Source organism: Carlito syrichta, unplaced genomic scaffold (genome assembly GCF_000164805.1).
Source record: "Carlito syrichta isolate Samal-C Ts95f unplaced genomic scaffold, Tarsius_syrichta-2.0.1 Scaffold308101, whole genome shotgun sequence".
NCBI classification, from domain to species: domain Eukaryota; kingdom Metazoa; phylum Chordata; class Mammalia; order Primates; family Tarsiidae; genus Carlito; species Carlito syrichta.
The window spans coordinates 206938-216488 of record NW_007252197.1 but is presented as its reverse complement, the minus strand read 5'-3'; the positions used below and the strand labels follow the sequence as shown (position 1 = coordinate 216488).

At 48.6% G+C, this 9551-nt stretch overlaps 1 protein-coding gene across 1 annotated transcript in view; it reads right to left on the bottom strand.

Moving 5' to 3' along the window:
• Positions 1 to 6896, bottom strand: part of MIEF1 (mitochondrial elongation factor 1) — a 19182-nt gene extending 12286 nt beyond the window's left edge. The window contains exons 1-2 of the mRNA XM_008064907.2: positions 6651 to 6896; positions 4232 to 4584 (exon numbers count right to left, since the gene is read on the bottom strand). The gene's annotated coding sequence lies outside the window, so the exon portion shown is untranslated. The remainder of the gene's footprint in view (positions 1 to 4231; positions 4585 to 6650) is intronic.
• Positions 6897 to 9551: the final 2655 nt, after the last annotated feature.

Genomic DNA, 9551 nt, shown 5'->3' with positions numbered 1-9551 from the left:
AAAAAAAAAAAAAAAAAAAAAGATTTGCATTCAGAGGACAAAAGGTCAGCTTCCAGAAGGCAGTCAGCAAACCAAATTGTCCTTTTGAGACAGAGCTAAAATGGCTTCTAAAACTCACAATGATGGTATCCTGGGCTTATGATAAAAAAATTATTAACCTTTGCACTTGGAGACATCTTGCAGATCACCGCACTTTAACAAAATAGTGAACAATGAATCATTTCATATTAAATAGTATAGCATAGGAACCAATCATTTTATTGTAATGATATTTGGCTTATAATGAAATTGTAGATATTGAGGAACTTATTTATAAAAAAAAAAATAAAAATTTTATATCTTTTTTTTTTTTTTGAGTTGGAGTCTCACTCCATTGCCCAGGCTGGAGTGCAGTGGCACATTCACAGCCACCCCAGAGTCAACCTGCTGGGCTCCAGGGATCCTTCTGCCTCAGCCTTCCAAGTAGCCAGAACTACAGGTATGCACTACCACACCTGGCTAATTTTTGATTTATTATCTCGCCAAGTTGCCTGGGCTGGTCTCAAACCCACAGGCTCAGGCAATCCACTCACCTCGGCCTCCCAAAGTGCTGGGATTACACGCTGAGCCCCTAAGCCTTGGCCATCTTTTTTTTTATTTTTATTTTTTGAGTCAGAGTCTTACTTTGTCTCCTAGGCGGGAGTACAGTGGCACTATCATGGCCACTGCAGCCTTGACCTGCTGGGCTCAGACGATCTTTCCACCTCAGTCTTCCAAGTAGCTGGAACAGGCCCATGCCACCAAACCTGGCTAACTTTTTTTATTTATTGTAGAGATGAGGTCTCGTCAAGTTGCCCAGGCTGGTCTCGAACCCCTGGACTCAGGCCATCCTCTCGCCTCTGCCTCCCAAAATGCTGAGATTACAGGTGTGAGCTTATGCAGCTGAAAATTTTATATCTTATATTTTTCTAATGTGTGGTAATGTGTGACAGTCACCAACGTGCAGTGCAGTTTCATTGATACATGTTGTGCAATAGAAATTTGTTTGATATCTTCCACCTGGTGTTTTTCTATTCAAGCAGACAATGCAGTCTCATTTTACTCCTCCCACACTAATAATATGTAATTTATTGTCGTCTTTTGTTCAAAGAAGATGTGGAAGGATGTACTCGTGATTCCTGAAAATCACTTCTCAACTGATCAATCATATCTCAGTATATATTCCAACTCTTTGTTTTTATTGTGCAATTTGAATGGAAAACTTCAAGGAAATTTATATTTTTGAAAACTTTGTGCTGGCATAAGTTTGTACTGTATAATCATCAGTAATCTCTGTCCCCAAAGGGGACATCCAAGTGGTTTGCTAGATTTACCCCCTTCAGAGGGGACATCTGAGTGAGAAGGGTTAAGTTGAGCAGGCTCGTTAAAGGCTTTTCCTACTTTAGTTCAATATGTACGGTACCCCACCCCCATCCAAGGACTGGGTGACATCATAACCCTTGGTGACCTGGAAGTAGAGACAGCATCCCCAGCTCAACCGGGAGACACAGTCCTCCCTCATTCTAAAGTTGAGTCAGTTCAACTTGTTCCAGCTGCAACTGCTTCTCCACAGCACATGCCCCACTCCCAGTCTGCTGCATTAGCTTACAGCCTACCAGGAGACAAGAACGTCACTTGGCAAGGAGAGAGAGACCTGGCTCCTGAGGACAATCAAGAAGGAACTCTATTGTTTCATGGGTATAAAGTTTCAGATCTGCAGGATGAGGTTCTGGGGATCTGTTATACAATAGTGTGAATATACTTAATACTACTTAACCGTACACAGAAAAAAGGACAAGATGGTGAAAATTAAAGAAACAAAAAAGAAATTCAGATCTCACAGGCAAGACCAGAAATGGAGAATTTGAGCCCTGCCAACATTTCAGACAAGTTATTTACCCTGTCTCCCTAGATACAAAAATAGGAATAGAAATACTCATTACCCCAATATAGTAAGGACAATTAATAATGGAGGTCTTCCAGCTCCCTTGGATGACAGCACGGAAGTATGATAACTCCAATTTATTTTACTTGAAAAAGTCATAGGCTTTTTCATAAACCTATCTTGCTTGAGTACATATGAGAATAGCTAACATATAGTGACTGAGGATTATGTGCTGGACATTTTACATACATCGATGTCATGAATCCTTACAACAATTCCATGAAGTTAGTAATATTGGTATCTCCAATTTACAGGTGAAGAAACTGAGGAAGAGGTTAAGTCACGGATCCAAAGTCACTATTAAGCTGTACGACGTGGATTTGAACCCAGAGCTCACACTGCTGGGGAGAACTATCTACAAGGAAGGTAGATTGCAATCCTACCTTGTTCACATCTCCTATTAACCACAAGACTATAAGCTTCTTGGCTCATTCACTGCCACATCCCCAGAGTGTGCTGTATTTGATTCATAATAAATATCTGTTGCATGAATGAACTATTAACCCTAGGGCGTCTTGTTTTTGTTTGAGGGTATGGTGATAGCAATGTGTAGCCCAACCCACAGTTAAAATATATTGGGAATACAAAGATTCCAAGTAACTCACTAATTCCCTTCCAGACCCACTAGCCTCCTATGAAGGCAGGCTCCTGTGGGCATCATCCCCTCTAACCCTGTACTGCCAAAGGCATGTCTGCCAATCCGATGTGGTTGAGAAGAACCAAAAGTCATTACATAAGGTTCCTCCTCCTCCTTTCTCTCTCCTAGTTAAAAACAGCACCCTTACCCCAGCTGGCAGGCCTCACACCACAGTCACTCCTCAGCCTTCTCTCTCCTGCTCCTGCCTCAGCCAACTGGTCACCAAGTCTCATTGTTGCACATGCTGCATTTATGTGTGGTCACCTCCACCATCTCAGTCCCTCAATCTCATCTGGCCAGATCTTCTACCTGGAGTTATCTTTTACCAATTGATTCACTGCACCGCCACTGGCATGCTCCCCCAAGTCATTTCCCTGCTTACACAGCTGTGATGATCCCCCCACAATCAGATAGTCCAATCTGCTGCACTGGGATTCATTGTCCTTCCAGACCTGGTCCAGCTTCAACTCCAACCACTTGTCTTACGGCAGCGCCATCCTAGCCACACCAGACTCAAGTTTCCAGACTACAAAATGCAGTCTCTACTTCCAGGCATTTGCTTATTCTTGTCCCACTGCCTGGCAAGCTTCTACTGCTCATTTGAGGCAGACCTCAAATGCCCTCTTTCCTTCAGCCACCTGTGATCCTCACAACACCCTACCTAAGGCAGAGCTGTCTTCATCCCTGTCTCCACAGCTCCTTACACAACTCTCTAGTAGAGAGCTACTCACATTGGAATTACTTTCCGTTGATCTAATCATTAGACTGAGTTCCTTGATGAACCACAATGTTCATCTCTAATCTCAGCACCTACCCTAATGCCAGGGTCATACAAGGTCCTCTGGTAACATAACCATCATGTTCCAGCAGGACTTCTTGATGACAATGGCATCAAGAGTAAATAGAGCTAACATACCCCTCACTGAGTACCATTCCAAATGCTGTGTGTGTACTGTTTCATTTAATCCTGACAATATGAAGAGGTAGGTACCATTATTTCCATTTTACAGGTGAGGAAATGGAGACCTGGAAAGGGTTGGTGACTTACTCTAAGTCCCACAGCTACTCGAAGCAGTGCCAGGGTGTGAACCAAGGCACTGTAAGTCTGCAGTCAGCACACTAGGTTTGCTTTATAAACTGTTTTAACACAATAGTTATGTTTTGAGGACTGTGATCTGACCCACAATATAAGGGGATCCACTGAAAAATGAGTCAGCTTAGAACTGAACTCTAGTGGTTTTAACCAATGTCTTTTATAAAATTTTCACATGTAAAATGTCCTACGAAATAAAATGGTGATAGCAATTCTGTTCCGGTGGAGCTTGAAACTCAAGGCCTCTTTTTTTTCTCAACAAGAGAACCCACTTCTGTTAATATATCTGTACTTCCTCAGTGACTATTTACATGAACAATCACTCATAGTGTGCGACAGCCTCAAATTCCTGGGCTCAAGTGATGCTCCTACCTCAGCCTATCCATTAGCTGGGACTACAGGCACATGCCACCATGCCCAGATCTCCATTGATTTCTAATGTTTAAAGGAAGACTCTGGTCCCCAAAAGGAAAGTTCTCCGTTTCCTGGTCTTCCTGTCAGAAAAAATATGAAATCTATAGAACAAAGGCCTACGTACCTGAGGCTTCTTAATGCATCTGTGAGGTAGGGATGGGAGAGAGCAGGAGTGTCTACAGAAGGCACCTTTATCTTTTCTCTCGGAACTGGGGAGGAGGGAAAAGGAGAGGATCCTAAATAATCCCCCCCAGTTTGCTTTGGAGAAAGACCAGGCCCTTTTCCAGCTGCTTCTCCCGGGCCTCAGGATCTTCTAGCTTCTGATTTTTCCGGAACTCACGGCGGATGAAGGCAAAGTAGAAGTCTCGATCAGTGTAGCGAAGTTCTCGACCCTGGCGCAAGAGAGTCCGGTAAAGACTCAGCACCGCCTCTCGGCTCCACGGGGCCATGGGGGATTGGCAGGGGCTTGGTGTCACGCTATAAAACAGAAGGGAAGACACAGAAGCATAGTATCAAAGTTAATAACAAAGGAGCCTGTAGAGACTATGTAGGTCAGGGGTTCTTGGTCCTAGTTTCAGAGACTCCCCCAAGGTCACACTATGACTTAGTGGCAGGTCTAGAACTAGAACCCAGGCTCCTTTTCCCCTGCTGGGAAAGTACAGGTTATGATTCACAAGGGATCAGATGATGGCTTCTTGGATTTGAATGCTGGCCCTGCCACTTACTTGCCATATGACTTTGGGAAAAGTCCTTAACCCGTCTTAGCATCAGCTTCCTCATTTATAAAATGGAGATAATAATATGGTAACAATACCTAATAATACCAATAATAACAGGATTATTTTGAGAACTGCCCATGTAAAGTGCCTGTCATAGCCGTCCACAGTGGTTGAAGACAAGCACTCAGCCATACTTGGATCCTGGCCCACCACTTATGAGCTGCATTACTGCAGCCAGTTTCCTGACCTGTGATTGCCTCAGTTCCTTATCTGTACAGTGAGGATAAAATTCATATTGTGGCCAGGTGCGGTGGCTCAGCCCGTAACACCAGCACTTTGGGAGGCCAAGGCGAGAGGATTGCCTGAGCCTGGGGATTTGAGACCAGGCTGGGCAACTTGATGAGACCTCATCTCAACAAATAAATCAAAAAAATAAGCCAGGCGTGGTAGCACATGCCTATAGTTCCAGCTACTTGGAAGGCTGAGGTGGAAGGATCCCTAAGCTCAGCCACTCTAGGCTGTGGTGGCCTTGAGCATGCCACTGCACTCCAGCCTGGGCAGCAGAGTAAGACTCCAATTCAAAAAAAGACAAACACAAAAAAATTCATATTGTGCTCATATGGTTGGTATAAGCATTAAATGAGTTAGTGTATGTGAACATGTTTAGAACAGCACTTGCCCTCTACTAAGCACTCTATCAAGGACAGCTATTATTAATGTCACCTAGCCAGGTTCGTAAATGCTCACTAGATATTACATTTAATTATACATAAACTGCCACCACCTTCCTTCAGTAACAATAAACCCCTTTGCAAGCACAGAGTGTTATCATTTGTAAAGCACTCAGTTATCCATTATCCCATTTAAACTAAGGCCTGTGAGATGGTCTGGGTTCATAACACTAATAGTTAATGCTCACTGAGGGCTCACACCTTGCATGTTCTAAGCATGTTCCATATACCAACGTACCTCATTCTGTCAACAACCCCAGGGTCATCACGATCCCATTTTAAGTGAAGGAAACAATCTCCCAGAGGGAAGTAACTTGGCCACAGGAGCACAACTGTAAAGGAGAGGACTCACTCTTCACCCCAACTCCGCCTGCCTCTGGAATGAGAGTTACACTGACTGGGGCAGCACGTGAGGGTGCTCCAAAAACTCTCTCAGCCAGGAGCTCAAAAATAAGTTGAACGTAAAGAGGGAATTTTCACAACGGCCGTGTGTGGAAGAAATCGTTACCCCTGTTTCAAAAATAAAGAAATGAGACCGAGTAGGGCAGGTAGGTGTGTGACGGGAAAACGAGATCTGGACTTTGGGCCCAAAGTCAACAGCCACTGGTCTCCGGCCTTGCTAACTTCCTGCGCGAGCCTCAGCAAGCTCGTGTCCCTGTCCCTTTTCCCTCGACTTCCCTAAGAGCCTCTCGTAGTGGGAGAGATGCAGATCAACAGAGACGTGCTTGGTAAGGTAGAAGGCGGCTGTCACGGCGAAGGCTGCTACTACAAGGTCGCTGAGCGAATGGGGAGCTGAGCCCCCGGCAGTCCACACTTCGGCCCCCGACCCTGGGGGCCCGGGCCAAGCCAGGGTGCGGAGACGCGGAGGCTGAGGCAGGCCGGCCCGGGGACCAGAGAGGACTTCGGAGGCTGGGGCGGAGACGCCGAGAGGACTCCCAAGGGAAAGTCCAGGTGGGCTGGGGCGAGATCGGAGCGGCAGGCCGGTAGCCTGGGCCCGGGCCGGAGAGGGGGCGCCGGCAGCAGCCCGGAGAGGAGACGCGGCGAGCTCCCGGCCTCCTGGCCGCCGCCGGCCCTCGCTCCTTCCCTCACTCACCCGCAGGCCGCGCGCGCTACCACTCCTCGGGACCCGCTTTTCGCCTGGTGCCTCTCTCGGGGTCACCCATCAACATGGCCCCTTCACTTCCGGGACACGACCTCGCGCACGGAGCTGCGGAGGGGCTGGAGGGAGCACGAGGGCGGGCGGAGGCGGAGCGACTTCCGGTCTTCTCCGGGCTCTCTCAGGGTGGGCCCCGCCCCCTCGCCAGGGCTCCACCCCACAATCCTGAGCTCCGCCCGAATTCGTGACGTCACCTGGGGCGGGCCTGCCAAGGCCATCAGCGACAAGTCCCTGGAGGGCCGCAATGCTGTGGTCTGCCTGGTGTCACCGCGGGGGTCCTGAGCTGGCAGCGAATGAGACGGCAGGAGGTGGTCTCGCCCTCCGACGAGACCGCCGCGCCGGGTCGGCTCTTGCCTGCTGCCAGCCCCGTAGCCAGTCAGTTCCCTCCATGCTGTTCCCTCCCTCCAGGCCCCTTGACTTCTTGCAGTCTCCTACCCTTCCTTCAAGGTCTACCTCAAAAGTCCCGTCGGAAGTCCGCTCTCCTCCCTTCCTGGCCCCGCCTCCCATACACTTAGGCGCCTTCTTTGGCCCCCACAGACATGTCAACACACCGCTATGGCTCTTAACCCGTTCAACAACACAACGTCTTCACTGGCGCCTGTTATTTGCCAGGCTCTGTTCTTTAATGCATCCATTTGCAACTCTCACTAGATTTGAGGATAGAGGTCGTGTCTCTATGGGATCGACAAGCCTCCGCCCCCGAGCGCCCCCCTCAGTGCCTGGCTCAGTCAAGCCCAGGGCCTGGGGCTTTGAAGTCAGACCTCACTCCCTCCTAGTCCAGCCTCGTCACTTAGGGACAGGTGCACTCTCGCACGTTTCCTAACCTCTCTCAGCCTTGGGGCTGGTTATAGCTGCAGGAGGGGAGCGAGCATTTACAGAGTAGTTGCCCATCGTCCATTTATTCATTCTTCATGCAACAATTTCTGATTGAGAGCCTATAATGTCCAAGGCACCGCCATAGGTGCTGCCAGGAACAGACAAGTGAGTGCTTGTCTCCTTCTGAGGGCTGGTAGAGGAGATGGGAGCCAGGAGGAATACATGGGAGGATGGAGTGAAGGTGGGAGGGAGGGGTAGCTTTTTTATGTGGAGTGGTACAGAAAGGCCCATCAAGGGGACAAGGACCAGGGGGGAGCACATTCCAGAGAAGAACATTCCAGTTCTGCCCTCAGGTGGGCCCTTAAGCTTGGCGTGTTCTAGGGAGGAAACCAGTGCTTCTGCAACAGAGTGAGCAGGAGCTGAGGAAGAGGCTGGAGGTGAGGTCCTTATTAGGGTAAGGAAAGAGATGGTGGGTGTAAAGGAGCCACAGCAGGGTGTGAAGCACAGAAATGATGGGACCTGACTTCCTTTTTAACAGAATCAGCCTAACTTGAGAGAGGAACAGCTAACTGGAGGGAACAGCTGAAGCAGGGATGCTAGTCAGAAGGCTAAACTGGGAGCAGTGGCTCAAGCCTGTAATCCCAACACTTTGGGAGGCCGGGGTGGGAGGATTGCTTGAGCCCAGAGGTTCGAGACCAGCCTGGGCAACAAAATGAGACCTTGTCTCTACAAAAAAATCAAAAAAAATAGCCAGGCATGGTGGTACATGCCTATAGTCCCAGCTACTCGGGAGGCTGAGGCAGAGGGATCATCTGAGCCCAGGAGGTCGAGGCTGTGGTGAGCCATGATTGTGCCACTGTACCCCAGCTTGGATGATAGAATAAGACCCCCAACTCAAAAGATAATAATAATAACAAGCCAGGTCCAGTGGTTCACGCCTGTAATCCCAGCACTTTGGGAGGTGGAGGCAAGAGTATTGCCTGATCCCACAAGTTTGAGATGAGCCTGGGCAACATGGCAAAACCTTGTCTCTACAATAAACCAAAAAATTAACCAGGCATGGTGGCACATGACTGTAGTACCAGCTACTGTGTGCCACTGCACTCCAACCTGGGCGACAGAGTGGGACTCCAAAAAAAAAAAAAAGAAGAAGGCTATCACACAACCCCAGGAGAGGGACGATATGGGCTCAGAGAGGTGATGGTGCAGGAGTGGAAGGTCAGATCCTGGATGTATTTGGAGGCAGAACTAGCAGGATTTGCTGATGTGGAGGCCACCATGGCTTCAGGCATCTGCCTATTTAGTTTTCCAAATTTCTAGAAAAAGGCTGCTTTCTAGGGCCTGAGGTTTCCACTCAGTGGAGTGAGGGGTGATAAGATATTGGGAAGACTGGGAACTTCTGGGGTCTCTAAGAGAGAGAGGGACCCAATGGGAGCCTTAAAAAGTCTCAAGACTTAGGGGCGGTCATGGATGTGGACTCTGACCTTAGGAATAGTTGCCCCAGGGTTGGCTTGGCGTAGGGATTCAAGGACAAGTTCAGCAATTGTCTCCCACCATCACACTGAGGCAGCACTAAAACTTGGAGCTGCCTTTACTAAGCACCCCCTGTGTGCCAGCCACTGGACTTGGTACTTTACAGACATAGTATATCTAATCCCATCCCTGTTTGGTATCCCAATTTTCTTTGTTTTTTTTTTGAGTTGGAGTCTCACTCTGTTGCCCAGACTGGAGTGCAGTGGCCGCTCCCGGCCACCGCAGCCTCGACCTGCTGGGCTCCAGTGATCCTTTGGCCTCAGCCTTCCAAGTAGCCGGAATTACAGGCGCGCGCTACCACGCCCAGCTGATTTTTGATTTACTGTAGAGATGAGGTCTCACCAAGTTGCCCAGGCGGGTCTCGAACCCGCGGGCTCAGGCAATCCACTCACCTCAGCCTCCCAAAGCGCGGGATTACAGGCTGAGCCACCGAGCTCGGCTGGTATCCCAATTTTCTAGATGAGAAAACCATGGCTCAGGGAAGTTTAG